Source organism: Podarcis vaucheri (genome assembly GCF_965113315.1).
Source record: "Podarcis vaucheri genome assembly, chromosome: 14".
In the NCBI taxonomy this organism is placed as follows: domain Eukaryota; kingdom Metazoa; phylum Chordata; class Lepidosauria; order Squamata; family Lacertidae; genus Podarcis; species Podarcis vaucheri.
Genome location: NC_138752.1, coordinates 28,184,288 through 28,199,590, shown reverse-complemented (window position 1 = coordinate 28,199,590; position 15,303 = coordinate 28,184,288). Strand labels below are relative to the sequence as shown.

The following is a 15,303-nucleotide window of genomic DNA, read 5'->3' as shown; positions in this document are numbered from 1 at the left end:
AAGTCTCCGCAACAGATGAAAGACTTTAGCGCTGTTTCGTCAGCTTCGCTGCACCCCTATTTATAGACCAGGCGCAAGTCCCCAAACAGCCGCCTTGGTAAACCTCATTAACTGCCCTCCAAGGGGTGCAAAGCTGCACCTATTATTGCTATTTATAAAGCTTATTCTGTGCTTTCTTCAATGTATACCATGCCACCTGCCTTTCAAGGTAGAACCCAAGGGGGCGTCACCATGACACCATGTGACTGTGTAAGGTGTTCCATTCGCCTGCCAAAATGGCCCATTGAGGGAGCTCAGATGCAAGCCCCCCAAGCCGTGGGGCAGCTTGGGTGACAGGAATGGTAAATCAAAACATCTCGAGGGCATTACACATTGATGTAGGTTCCTCTTCAGCAAGCGGCAAGGCTGGCTTCATTCCAGGTTTATCTAAACAGCTGATGGGAGAAATTCCTTTCACCACACCTCAAAAAGGATATTGTAGAGTTGGAAAAGGTTCAGGAAAGGGCAGCCAACACGATCAAGGGGGTGGAGCAACTTCCCTGTGAAGAAAGGTTGCAGCGTTGGGGACTGTTTGCATGAGAAAAGGGCAAGAGGCAACATGCAAGAAATTTATTAAAAATGTGCACTGCACAGAGAATGTGGATAGAGAAAAGATTTTCTCCTCTCATAACGCTGGAACTTGTGGATATCCAATGAAGCTGAATGTTTGAAGATTCAGGACAGATCAAAAAAGAGAAAGCCCTTCACGTAGTACAGTGGTACCTCAGGTTAAGAACTTAATTCGTTCTGGAGGTCCGTTCTTAACCTGAAACTGTTCTTAACCTGAAGCACCACTTTAGCTAATGGGGCCTCCCGCTGCCACCGCTGCACGATTTCTGTTCTCATCCTGAAACAAAGTTCTTAACCCGAGGTACTATTTCTGGGTTAGCGGAGTCTGTAACCTGAAGCATATGTAACCTAAACATATGTAACCTGAGGTACCACTGTATAGAGTTAAACAATGAAACTCACTCACACAGTGGCCACCAACCTAGATGGCTCTAAAAGAGGATTGGGTGAATTCAGGGGGGAGAAGGCAATCAATAGCTACTAGCCAGGATGGCTATGCTCTGCCTCCACAGGTGGGAGGCAGCAACGCCCCTAAATACCAGTTGTTGGAAACCAAAAGGAGGGGAGAGGGCTCTTGTGCTCGAATCCTGCTTGTGGGCTTCCCATTGGGGCATCTGGTTGGCCAGTATGATGCTGGACTAGATGGGCTACTGGCCTGACCCAGCAGGGCTCTTCTTACATTCTGGTTAAGTTCACCCCATGCTCTAAACACCTCTGTGCAGATCTACTCTCTTGCAAACAATATGGCCACCACGTTCTCTCTGCAGCAGCTGCCAAAGCACCAAGAATGACTCAAGGAGCAACAGCCAGCCGCTGGGGGGGGGGGGGATCAGCATAATGGCCTCAGGTAACCTCAACGAATGGGATTGCTTGGGATGGGCACACACACCCTGCAATGACAGCTGTCACTTAAACAGAAAGGAAGGGGAATGAATACATTACCGGAGGTTCCAGCCTGCCTCCAGGAATATCACAGGTGGCATTTATCGAATGTGTGGGAGTTACTTAGCAGCTCCATATCTTAACCTTGACGTTGCCTGGAAATCTCTGGAAACAAAAGGCTTGTTTACAGGCTGCTCAGAAGATGCTCAGCTGTGATACTGCAGCACGTCGTGCTGCATTTGAGTTGGGGGGGAGAGATACAGGCATCAAAAGCAATCAATAACCAGCCCCCTGTGCCTGAGGTTACAGAAGCCTCCTAAGAATGAGTAAACTACAGGGTGGAGTCACCTCCATTGTGGGAATCTCCTTTGCCATTGGAGAGAGATGGGGAGACAAACTCCTTGAAGAGCAGCTGGTCCTGCAAACCTCCAGCATTAAGGGCTGCTCTGAAATCCACTGAAAAATGACATTCAGATGAAGCTGCCTTCTACTGAACCTCTGTTCACCTAGCTCAGTACTGTCTACACCAGGGATCAGCAAACTTTTTCAGAGGGGGCCGGTTCACTGTCCCTCAGACCTTGTGGGGGCCGGACTATATTTTGGAGAAAAAAATGAACGAATTCCCATGCTCCACAAATAACCCAGAGATGCATTTTAAATAAAAGCACACATTCTACTCATATAAAAACACACTGATTCTCAGACTGTCCGCGGCCCGGATTTAGAAGGCAATTGGGCCAAATCCGGCCCCCAGGCCTTAGTTTGCCTAGCGATGGTCTACACTGAGTGGTGGCTGCTCTTCAGGGCTTCAGAAAAGGGGCTTTGGCAGGTCTACCTGGAGATGCTGTGGAGAAGGCTACAGACCTTTCGTATGCAAATCCCTCCTGAGTCAGAACAGGATCGGCTCTCTCCCAGGGTCTTGAGCAAAGTCTTCCCCTGCTAGCAATGTAGACAATTTTGCCTGGAACATTCTCTGTACAAATCCTGTACTCTGCCACCAAGGCACAGTACCTCCCCACCCACAGCTGTGCAAGCGTGAGAGCCACTGTGTTGTAGCGATTAGAGGGCTGGACCAAGACCAGGGAGAGACGAAGGTTCAAATCCCCCCTTGGCCATAAAGCTCACCTGGTGACCCTGGGTCATTCACTGCCTCTCAGTCGACCTACCTCACAGGGGTGTCATGGGGATTAAATGAGGAGGGGGAGAACCATGCACACAGCCTTGAGCTCCTTGGAGACCGTGGTGGGATATCAATGCATTAAGTAATAAAATAATAAAGTGGAGATTAAGAAGGGCAGGATCGCACAGAAGTAGTTCTGTTAGCACAAAGGAATGCCCCCTTCTCTCTCTTGCTGCAACCTCAAAATCTGTGCTGGGTTGTCCCACCAACAAATCTGAGGAAGGGCACACAGGGAGAGGAGAGGCAGTTCCACTACATAAACAGAAATGTTTGTGCTAAGAGAGGTACAGTAGGACCTTGGTTCTCAAATGCCGAAAACCCAGAGGTAAGTGTTCTGGTTTTTGAACGTTTTTCAGAAGCTGAACGTCCAACAAGGATTCTGTTTGAGAGCAGGAAGCTCCTGCAGCCAATCAGAAGCCACACCTTGGTTTTCGAACGTTTCAGAAGTCGAATTGACTTCCGGAATGGATTACATTTGAGAACCAAGGTACGGTTGTACTTTGCTGGATACTTCCTGAAATCACCTGTGTGCTATACCAATAAAATCACAATCAGATCCCTTTGCCAGCACCAGCCTGTGAGTGGCCCAGGAGGCAAAGCACAGAATCATAGGATTGTTGAGTAGAAGGGTCCAGAAAGGTCAATCTAATCCAACCCCCTGCAATGCAGGAATCACAACTAAAGAAGCCCTGATAGATAACCAGCCAATCTCTGTTTAGAAACCGCCAATGGAGAGGAATCCACCACCTTCCAAGGGAACAGGTCTTACTGTCAGAAAGGCTTGCCTTCCAGACCCCAGACCCTTTTGGTCAGCCTTCTCTGCACACATTCCAGCTTGTCAATAAACTGTGGAACGCAAAACTGAACACGGCATTCCAGATGTAGTCCGACCAAGATGGAATAGAGTGAAACCATTACTTCCCTTGATCTGGACACTAGACTGCCATTGATGCAGCCAAGGACTGCTTGCATGTAGTCTTTGAAGGGGGGGGGGAGAGAAGGAAGCAAGGCAGCACCTTTCAGGCCCACTCACAACACCTGCACATTTGGTACAATTTCAGAAAGCGGGGAGGCACTACACACAAGCAGCTATACACTTTCTGACATTGCACTGATGGGGGCAATCTTGTGTCCCACCCAATACGGGTTAGAGGGAAGGAGTGGTCATTTGAACAGGGATTGCCTCCCAAGTGTATCCTCCTGCCACCCAGAAGGATGGGGATAATGTTGGGCTACATTACAGGGCTGTAAGCATCCCTGAGAATATACTGTAGGAGAAGCATTTGTAATATCCTCTCCAAAATACTTTTAGCGGGTGAGCTAACACCACCCGGTCAATTTGTTATTACGGTCTGGTTAATTTTCAAATCTGATGTTTTAAAACCTTATTTTAGGCACTGTTACCCGCCGCGAGGATTTTGGAGAAGGAAGAGTTACGAAGCCTAAGCAAGCCAATCTTTTAAAAGAAAAATAATCCACGGTTTCATGCCAATGCATTTAATTATCTCTTTCTGCAGACTTCTTTACACTGTTTGCACACTGGGAGGTTTTTTTACAAAAAATTTTTTTGGCGGGGGGGGGGAGAGAAGAGGTATGAGAAAGATAACTGCTGTAAGAATTGATACATTTCAGGTCCCCCTTTCCTCCAAAGCCCATGGATTTCACTTAATTCAGAGCCCCGTGGCTGCTAGATCATGTGTAAGTGCTCTGCGCATCAAGAATTCTTAAAGCACTCCGCTCAGATACAAATTGCATTATTTTTATTGATTTTTACATTACGGTGAGATTTGCTTCTGCAGTAATCGCAGAGGTTTCGGGAACAATTAAAAGCGTTCCCAATTTTCCACCAGCAATGGAATGATTATTTTTCATGACTGAAGTGTCATTTTAATAAAAAGAGCTGCTATAATTCATACCGCTGGAACTTGCAAATAATTACCACTATCCGTTATAGGCCAATACATCCAGAAATTAGTAATAAGGCAGAGCATCCAAGAGCTGTCTCTCTTTGCCAGGCAGCACAGCCCACAGATCTTTTTAAATACTGTAGCTGTTTAAGAATTCTAAATACATATTTACAGCCAATATAAAGAACATTGTAAATCGTGGCTTGCTTTATTGCGCTGGGCAGGGATGGAGCGGGATAAGATCTGGTCCAGGAGTCTCTGCTAAAATGGGAGGGATGGTGTGGTTCCAGGTACCTTGAAGCAGGGGGCGCTGGGAGGCCATGCCTTGAAAGATCCATCTCTAGACCAGACCCAGAAGATTTTGAGAGGATCCCAATATCCTCTTTTTAGGGCAAGGTGCTGAAACAGATGGTAGGCATTCAGTTACTCCTGGATGACCACTGAGTATCCAGACACCTCAAGGGTGGAGAAAGGTATGGGCATCTACCATAATTTTTTGGTATGAGTGCCTTCCCAACCTTCTAACCATTTTAAATCATTGCAATAAAATCATGATCATTTGTTTCTGGGGCATTTTACAAAAATTCACACACTGTTGAAGGGTGAGTACAGTGGTACCTCGGGTTAAGTACTTAATTCGTTCCGGAGGTCCTTTCTTAACCTGAAACAGTTCCTAACCTGAAGCACCACTTTAGCTAATGGGGGCTCCTGCTGCCACCGTGCCGCCGGAGCACGATTTCTGTTCTCATCCTGAAGCAAAGTTCTTAACCTGAAGCACTATTTCTGGGTTAGCGGAGTCTGTAACCTGAAGTGCATGTAACCCGAGGTACCACTGTACAGAAATTCCATAAATGATACAGTAGGCAAGAGTTCACGTAGGTTAAGGTGCCGAGGTTAATGTAGAACGCAGGAAGCTGTTTTTTACTGAGTCAGGCCACTAGTCCATCTAGCTCAGTCAGTACTGTCTACACTGACCGGCAGCAGCTCTCCAGAGTCTTAGGCAAGGGCTCTCCCAGCCCTACCTGGAGACACTGGGGACATTCTGCATGCAAAGCAGGTGCTCTGTGCTACTGTATGGCCCTTCTCCAGCATCTCTGGCACCTGCAGGAACTCCAGTTGAAAGAGATTGAGTGCTATTTGTTACTGAATGCTTCTGTTACATAGTAGGGATGGGAGGGAAAAAACCCAGACTCAGTGTGCATTCACATTTTCTGAAATACTATGCAAACCTAAACACAGTCATCTTTCAGAATTCACACTTTCAATTTTTATTCAATATAGTTCAAAGATGCAAATAAACTGGGGGGGGGATGCAAATATTAGTGAAAATAACATGCAAAAATGTTTGGGTGGAAATTGCTTTGCAACAATGTGAATATTAGGCAAAACTGCATGTAAAACAATTATTAGGATAACCTGTACTGAAATGTTGATAGGGAAATTTTACTCGGGAAAATTGGCACTGACTGATGAATTTTTGTGAGTTTTTTTTAATGCAAACTGATGGGGCAGTATGGAGAACTGAACTTAGGACCGGCAAAATGGTGGAGAAAAAGCAAAATCCAGACGTGCCCCTCCCTATTACACAGCACATCCCACCCACCTGCATCCGCCAAGATCAGTGCCAAGCTAAGGTAGATTTCCTGTCAACGAAAGAAGGTAGTTTTATTCGTCTTGTGGGTTATCTATATTAAATGATGCAGAGAGGAGGAAGAACTCGAGAACTTGTGCCAACACACTTGCTCACAGTACAACGCCTCTTCCCAGAACAACTGGCACCCTGCTCCTGACTACCACTGCTTACTGGCAAAAAAGAAAAAGAGCTAACCTGATCACTTCCAAGCCTGCTGCCCTTTTCCCCTGGAGGAGGCAAAGTGTTGCACTGTATTTAGTACTCATCGATTTGCAAGCTTGGAGGGGATTGCAAGCGCGTCAGAAACCAATGCCTAACGACCGCTCTATATACAAGCCTATAGTCCCCCGTAAGAGCATCATTAGCCTAACAAAAATGCATGCAAAAATATGTGCTGGAACAGACAACGCGACGTCTCCATCCGTAATCTTGATCACATAAATATGAAAGAAAGAAAGAGGGAAATTATAAATGCGCCTGTTGGCAGGAGAGCCCGAAAACTTCTCAGAAATTATACAAGACTTTATCCATCGTGCATGCACCATATCCATCACTGTGTGCAGCTTTTTAATTAAAACTCCTCCAGCTAAGAAAGTTAGTAAAGAGACTTGCCTTGCCATTTAGCAAATATGCCCATGAGCGACACACATGGAGTTATGCAAACGCCGAAGGACTACTTCCAGGAATAACTTTGAAATGAAGCAAGGGTTGGGACACAGGCACACACATACACACACACAGAGAGAGAGGAGTCTTGATCAACTGCCAACTGGTTAAAAGGAGGATTTAGTCATGAACTCCACATTAGCACAACCATGACTAGGTGCACCGAACTTGGAGTAAGCTGAGCTCCAGCCCGCTGACACACCCAGACTTTGCAGGAACAACTCCTCTGTGCAGCTGAAAAGAATCTGGGAGCATTAAAATTTAGCAGTTTAAAGTTTAACCACTTGCTGAGAACAAGCCCTTTGGAGCTCAGATTGTTGTGGGCGAGGCTCAAACCACAGAGCCGCAGGCAGATCTCTGTGGCAGGAGGCATGAAGAAGGAGAAGGAAGTTCAGAAAAGGGCGACCTAAATGATCCAAGGGATGAAGGTTACAGCAAATGGGACCTGTTAGTTTGAGAAGAGGAGACACGGCAGAAGTTTGTAAAATTATGCACGGCATGGAGAAAGTGGATAAAGGCAAGGTTCCCCCACCCCCAAATAACACCAGAACTCAGAGACATCCAGTGAAGCTGAAGATTCAGAAAGGATAAAAGAAAGGACTTCATCATGCAACCCACAGTTAAACTATGGAACTCACTCCTGCAGGAGGCAGCAATGGCCACCAATTTTGACGGCTTTAAAAGAGGATTGGGCAAATTCCCAGAGGAGACGGCTATCAAAGGCTGCTGCTAGCCACAATGGCTCTGCTCTGCCTCCACAGTTGGAGACAGCAATGCTTCTGAATGCTAATTGCTGGAAAGCACAGGAGAGGAGACGGCCCTTGCACTCAGGTCCTGCTTGTGGGTTTCCCATTGGGGCATCTGGTTGGCCTCTGAGAACAGGATGCTGGACTAGATCTGCCATTGGTCTGTTCTAGCAGCCAACCTCACCTTATGTTCCTAAGAGAGAGAGAAGCCAGCTCCTGTCTACCAAACAGAACGTCGGCAGTTCCAGTATAGTTTCTTCTGTTGCTGCTGCTGCTGCTGCTATGAGATTGTTCAATGGCATCTGTATGTTTTTAACTATGGTTATTTGTGCAGCTGCTTTATTTTAATTTTTAAAAGTATTTTTAGGCCATCTGTGATTCTATCCCAGAAAGGGCGCGGTACAAATAAATATGCTATGTATGTATAAATAAATAAATGAAATGCTGAACACCACTACCTGCTTGCACTTGGGAGTCAATGGCAACTCCTATGGAAGATGCAGGATTTGGCTTGAGCTTTACTTGGTCCAGCAAAACAAGCTAGGTTTTCCAAAACGGGGCAGATAAGTTTCAAGTCCTCAGGGAAGTGTGAATAAATATGCTGGCCTGGATGACCTTTCCAAAAGAGAAAAATGCTGATTGTAAAAAGAAAAAGAAAAGAAAAGAACTGCATGGAGAGAGTTGCTGACAACTCAGAAAGCATAAATACATAAATATTTTCATTTCATAATGTACCGGGGGGGGGGGAACTACTTTGAAGAGCCAGCCTTGAAACGATATTGGGGTTGGGGAGTTAATATTAGCAGAGTTGCTTTCAAAATGTCTCCTGCCTTCCGACAAGTGACAACGAACCTGGAAAAGGCTGCTATGCAGAAAGTTAATAATAGCCTCCAGCCAAGGGAGCTTTTCATCAGTTGGTTCTCCCTCCCTCCTCTCCCCTTGGTTTTAGGAACCATCACCGCCATAGCTATGTGTGGGCGAACCTTTGGTCTTTCCATATTGGACCACCATCATAGCAAATGTTTGGTCTTTCCTAATAGGATCAGCTATATTTGGTTTCCTTTGAAATTATACAGCATTACAGCAGGGCCTCCATTCTTATAAGCGCCTGAACTATTAAAGGTAAAGGGACCCCTGACCATTAGGCCTAGTCGTGACCGACTCTGGGGTTGCGGCGCTCATCTCGCTTTATTGGCCGAGGGAGCCGGCGTACAGCTTCTGGGTCATGTGGCCAGCATGACTAAGCCACTTCTGGCAAACCAGAACAGCGCACGGAAACACCGTTTACCTTCCCGCCAGAGCGGTACCTATTTATCTACTTGCACTGGTGTGCTTTCGAACTGCTAGGTTGGCAGGAGCAGGGACCGAGCAATGGGAGCTCACCCCATCGCGGGGATTCGACTTTCTGATTGGCAGCCTGAACTATTAGGTGCCCCCATTATCTGGGCTGATAATGCACAGGACTTCGAGTCTCTGACTAACGGCAAGAGCTTCCATTCATCCCAGAGAAGCAGCACTGTCTTACATTACCAAGACAGGATTCTCCACCCCAATTCAAATACTGCTCTTTTCAGGGTCTTTGTGTTAAGAATCTCTCTCGTTCCTATAGCAGGGCCCAGAAATATAGCGGCGTGGCAGTTTCCAGAAGAACTGCAGGAGGAGCGTCAGCCTGGACGCTGCCCCTGCAAATCCAGATAGGCTCCCACCTTCCCAGGGAAACTGCTGAGCCAAAGCCATGAGGCAAGACAACGAGTTAGTCTCTGTGGAAATTTCCAGGCACACATGTTGGAACGGTCTTGCTTAGACTTGTTTTTTATGCCGAAGGAAAGAAAATGAGCGATGTGTTCTAAGCCGTTTGCAAAGAGTCGATCTGCAAGCCTGGAAAAGAAACAACAGTTTTTTAAGAGTGTGGCAGGGAGAGAAGCAGGAATTCCACAATGTAGGAAGAGGAAAGTGAGAAGAAGAGTGAGGGGTTGCTGGAAACAGAAGCTGAGCTCACGGATATGAGCCTCATCTTTGCAATTCTCTGGACCATCTTATGCTGAGAGTTGTTAGCAGGGCACTATTCCCCCTTCCCACAGCTACAGTTCTCAAGAGTTTTCTGGGGAAAAGGACTGATTGTTAAACCACTCTGGGAATTGTCACTCTTGTGAGGGGAACAGGGGCTTCACAACAACTCTCATCATCTTTACCAAACTACAGTTCCCAGGATCCTATATAGGGGGAAGCCATGGCTGTTTAGAGTGGTATGATACTGGTTTAAATTTATAGGGCTGGTGAGGTTGACAACTGCCAATTGCTTTTGCCCCATACAGCACACTTCCTCTTGGCACACAGCTAACTCCTTGGCCTGTGCTTGTTCAGACTGCTTCCTGCCCAAAATCTTGAAAAGCCGCTGTCCTTTAGTGTAGACCAGTGGTTCCCAAACTGTTAATGGCAACCCCGTCACCCTTGGTTCCATAAACAGCTCCTGCCCTTCGCTATAAAAACATCATTCATAATAGTGTTTGGCACAACCCATTAAGAAGATAATAACACAATACCATTCAGAACAGTAACAATTAATTGCACATTTATTTAAAATCCAGTTGAAAGTATTTGGTTTACTTAATTCAACAAAACTGATGAACTTGATCAAGAGATACCAGCATTTCCAAGTCTGACAGTTATTTAGCAAGAATATTAGATACCACATTTAGTAACTAATTCAGTAAATTCTTAATGTCCAGGATTGGCTTGTTGAAGTGATAAAGGTTTCCCTATGTCTGGTTTAAAGTAACTTAGCAGGAGTCTTAAATCACCATGTTTAGTAATTGGCAGCTGATTTCTTTGCTTGAAGAGAAGTCGGATGACCACATGAAAACCACATTTCATCAAATACGATGTTGGAAATGCAACAAGGAGCTTCTTAACCGCCGACCATAGTGCGGGATAGCATTCAGAAATTTCCTTTCTGCAACCAAAACTCTTAAACCTTGGCTTCAGCTCAATGTCATTTTGTAGCTCAATTAGTTCTTCCTCCACTACCCTATCTTGTGACCTCGCTGTGAATTGCAACAAACTCAGAATTGTGAATGGAAACAAATGTGACCAGAGGAGATACTGTAGCTTGGAAATTGCCAACAGCACTGAAACTTAAAATATGAAGCAAGGGAGGTGTTTCGCTCTAGGCTCTAGCTTGGTCAATTGTAAAAAAGTGAACAATGCACTAAGAGGGTCACACCTCCAGAGCCCCCCTGCTACCCACTTGCTTTTTCATGCCTCTCTGGGTGATCCCTGTGGGTCAGTACTGCTCACATGGGAACCACGGGTATAAGACAGATCTGATGAATCACTGGCATGATTTGGAATAAGGAAGCTTCCTATATTCCTATCTTTGTGAAATCCTTCCCTTTTAAGGAGGATTGTGCCGGACTCCTAGTCCAGAGTGCCAGTGTGGTGTAGTGGTTAAGAGGGGTGGACTCGTAATCTGGTGAACCGGGTTCGCGTTTCCGCTCCTTCACATGCAGCTGCTGGGTAACCTTGGGCCAGTCACACTTCTCTGAAGTCTCTCAGCCCCACTCACCTCACAGAGTGTTTGTTGTGGGGGAGGAAGGGAAAGGAGAATGTTAGCCGCTTTGAGACAACTTTGGGTAGTGATAAAGCGGGATATCAAATCCAAACTCCTCCTCCTCCTCTTCTTCTTCTTCCACCCCTTGGCTACCCGACTCAAAGCACAGCTTTCCCTGGTGAAACAGCCTCCCTATCCAGGCCAACTCCCCAGTTACCAGTCTGCTCGGCTCTCGTGACAGGTGGGCGAGCTTATTTAGAAACTGATGCCACCAATGCTAATAGGTTCTTCCAATAAATCTATTTTTAATTGGGACACCAAGATTGGAATCTCGGAACTCCAAAATGGGATCAAACAGGTCAAGTGCCAACCCAGCCAACCCACCCACAGGACGTTCCGGGCTTTGGAGCCAATCGGAAGGGATTTATACACCCCTTGCACACAAGCCTAAGCAAAGCATGGATTTCACAGTGCACGGGAAAGTGTGGATTAACCACTGAAATGCAACTAGAACTAAAAACATCCAGTGAAGATTCTTCACCACCCATCTGGGGGCAGAAGAAACGTCATTTGATAACCTTCCCTCCAGTGGCAATTCTAATGACAAGCTGCAAGCTGGCACATCAACTGCTGCTTGTTTCCTAAGCCCCATTTGACACAGAAGTCTCTGAATGGCACCCCACGCCATGAGAAGCCTCTGGCTGACTGTAGCAGCTGCAACATGAAGGCACCCAAGAGGCAAAGAGACCCATTTCTGAGCACTTGGATGCAACATCAAGGATGGAGGGCGTGGTACTCTGAAAACACAGGATCATATAGGGTCATCTAGCCCAACCCCTTGCAATGCAGGAATCTCAACTAAAGCACCCAGGACAGGTGGCCATCCAGCCTCTGCTTAAAAACATGCAGTGAAGGAAAGTCCACAACCTCCCAAAGGAGCTTGTTCCACTGACAAACAGCTCTTACTGTCAGAAAGTTCTTCCTGATGTTTCGTTGAAATCTTGGAAGCCAATGGTTTGAGTCCTACCCTCCAGAGTAGGAGAAAACAAGCTTGTTCCCTCTTCCATGTGAAAGCCCTTGATATACAGTGGTACCTCGGGTTACATACGCTTCAGGTTACAGACTCCGCTAACCCAGAAATAGTATCTCGGGTTAAGAACTTTGCTTCAGGATGAGAACAGAACTCGTGCTCCGCAGCATGGCAGCAGCAGGAGGCCCCATTAGCTAAAGTGGTGCTTCAGGTTAAGAACAGTTTCAGGTTAAGAACGGACCTCCGGAAAGAATTAAGTACTTAACCCGAGGTACCACTGTATTTGAAAATGGGTATCCTATCTCCTCTCAATCTCCTCTTCTCCAGGCTAAACATACCCAGCTCCTTCCACAGTTCCTCATAAGGCTTGGTTTCCAGACCTGTGATCTTCTTACCCTCATTTGCACACGGTTCCAGCTTGTCAATATCCTTCTTAAACCGTGGCATCCAGAACTGGACACAGTATTCCAGGTGTGGTCTGACCACATTGATAGGGACAGTGCTGACCCCCTCCCCAATCCATCAAGCACTTGTACCATCACATAAGACCAGGGACAGCCTGGGGTGCCTTCACAGTGCAGGCAAAATGCCCCGCCAGCCCCCTCATCCTGTAGATCTGGGCTCCCTCCCTGCTGCCAGCCCTGGAACTACAATTGCACCCTTGCCCACAGCTGTGCTCACACTGCTGCCATGCCAGCGGCAGGGGCTCAGCAGTAGCAGTGAGGGCAAGGGATCTGTGGCACAGGTAAAGTCCTGGCAGAGCTGGCAACAGCACAACAGCAGGGATGGAATCTGCCCCCTGAGGCAAATTTATTCACCTCGCCTCACTGAAGCACTGGTCTTACCTAAGACGAGGCCCGTCTAGTCCAGCATTCTGTTCTCACAGTGGCCACCCAGATGCCTTTGGAAAGCCATGAGTCAAACAGCACTTTGCCCATCTGCAGTTCTCAGCAGGTGGTATTCAGAAGCACAACCCTTCTGATCATAGAAGCAGAGCATTGTGGCTAGTAATCATGGGTAGCCTTGTCTTCCCATGAATCTCTCCAATTCTCTTTTAAAGCCATCCAAGTTGTCTGCTCAAAGCTTTCAAGAACAACACCCAATCTATCCTTTTGCTTGTGGCAAAAATATTAGGCATGCAGATATATCACACACACATATATAGTACATATTTATACCCTTTTCAGTTCAAGTCAACAACCCCTTCTTCCCTGCTGCTGCATGCTGGGCACAGATATTTTTAACTAGCCCGTGTTCTCGTCCTTCACCATATTAACAAATTCAGTGTCACTTAAGATGTATTAAATTCTGCAATATAGCAAGCAGTCTGATGCTTTGGGGTGGGGGTTAAATGAATAATTCATGAAGGCAAGAACAGTTTACACAAAGCATTGCGATTTTGCAATCATCCCTCCCCTCTCTCTTTCCCCCACCCTCAAAGATGCCCCGCAAGACTACACTTAAGGCAATCAAGTCTCTGATATGGTCCTTTTGACAGCAAAATGATTTTCAGCAAGCAACACGTTCATCATAATGTTGAGCATATCCATCAGGCTTTTTTATTTAAAAAAAAGCATGCCCAGGACAGGGGTCTATGAATAAGACTGCTTTCCCTCAGTGGGATTCAATCCAATCCGCTTCTAAATATGTATAATGCCATAACATTAAAGCTCTGTAGATTGCCATCAGTCCTCCTGCAGTTTAATTTCATCAACCTTCGAAATTCAGATCAGCAAGCACTTTCATCCACAAAAGACACCTCAGAATTGAGGCTCCATAAGCAGGCTGCAAAATGCACTTATAGGATGCATTTTAAACCTACAGCAGAAGGGAGGGGGGAGTTTGTCTGCAGATTAAATACACATACTGGAACTTCGTTTGTTGCAGGTTAATATGAAGCCCATGATCGGTTGATGTTTTGGAATTATGCTAAGTCTGAACCCAAACAGATTCTTCCGCAAAGAACATAGCAAGTACCTGATGAAAAATTCCAAAATACTGGCTGAATTGTTCAGGTATGGAATGCAAGTGAACACCACAATTCTAATTCTAACAACGATTTACTGGTTTTCCAGGAAAAAACTTCATTACTTTTTTAGCCAAGCAGTTAAGATGAACAAATGTATCACACTTTTCTCCTTTTGAAAATAAGGAATTTTGAACATTTAAAAACATAAGTTATTTGGCAATGCTATACAGCTTCACAGGGCACAGAAAGTGTGTTGATTCTGCCCACACAAGGTCACTATTTAAAATGCCCTGTTAAAGAATAATAATATCCAATTTTGAAAAGAAAAATAAACACATTGGAGATTTTAAACAGAAAATGACAAGGCTATCATATGGGACATTAGATTAAAGAGTTTCTTTGTCAGTCTTAATTCCTGCTTCCAACCCCATCCTCCTATTAAGCTATAAACATGGAAGGGAATTGAACTGACATCTGAAACCACACTGCCTAGGTTCAGTGTTTTAATTTCGCTTCCTAGACTCTTGTGGGGAAGGTTCCTCCACACCATTATAAGCAGTTCTCTCAAGTTAAGCACTGTGGTTAAAAAACTGCCAAAGACGACTAATTCTCTAGAAATGGTAATCACAGCTCATACGCTTTCAAGAATCTTCATGCTTTGTTATGTTTCATTTTGTTTAAATTTGGTGGTCTTGTAATACGGATGGCCCTATGAAATTTTCAACTTTTAAAAGGGAACATTACCTTGCAATCCCATTGCTAGCAGCAATTAAACTGAGATTTTGGACAGTTAACACTTATGAACCTGAACAAGTAGATTCACGTTTGGTTCAGGAAGGCTCTCAGGTCGCAAGAGGGAAATCAGTAATTGCATGTTGCAGCATACCTGTAATTGCTGCTTACCTGCCTAGACCGTCAATTTCACCAGTTAGCACGTGTTAAAAGGGGGGGGGGGCGTTTTGCAAACCGTGCTTCTCTCCCACCCTCCCTGCTGCAAATCTGCTTACGGAATTCTGAATTATATGCACAACAGACCCCCAACTCAATAGTATCATCACACTACTATAACTCCGTGTGGATTATCAGCCTGTCCTTGCTTCCACCACAAGCTCCTTCTCCACATGACCTAAG

General features: G+C 45.7%; 1 protein-coding gene across 4 annotated transcripts in view; it reads right to left on the bottom strand.

Moving 5' to 3' along the window:
* The window catches only part of GLCE (glucuronic acid epimerase), a 55,889-nt gene that overhangs the window by 19,094 nt on the left and 21,492 nt on the right, over positions 1–15,303 (bottom strand). The window contains exons 1-2 of one of the 4 annotated variants that reach the window (XM_082198511.1): positions 1,552–1,648; positions 370–539 (exon numbers count right to left, since the gene is read on the bottom strand). The exons of 2 other annotated variants lie outside the window; for them this stretch is intronic. The gene's annotated coding sequence lies outside the window, so the exon portion shown is untranslated. Of the gene's footprint in view, positions 1–369; positions 540–1,551; positions 1,649–15,303 lie in introns of those variants that run through there. One more of the 4 variants, XM_082198510.1, reaches the window with a different exon arrangement.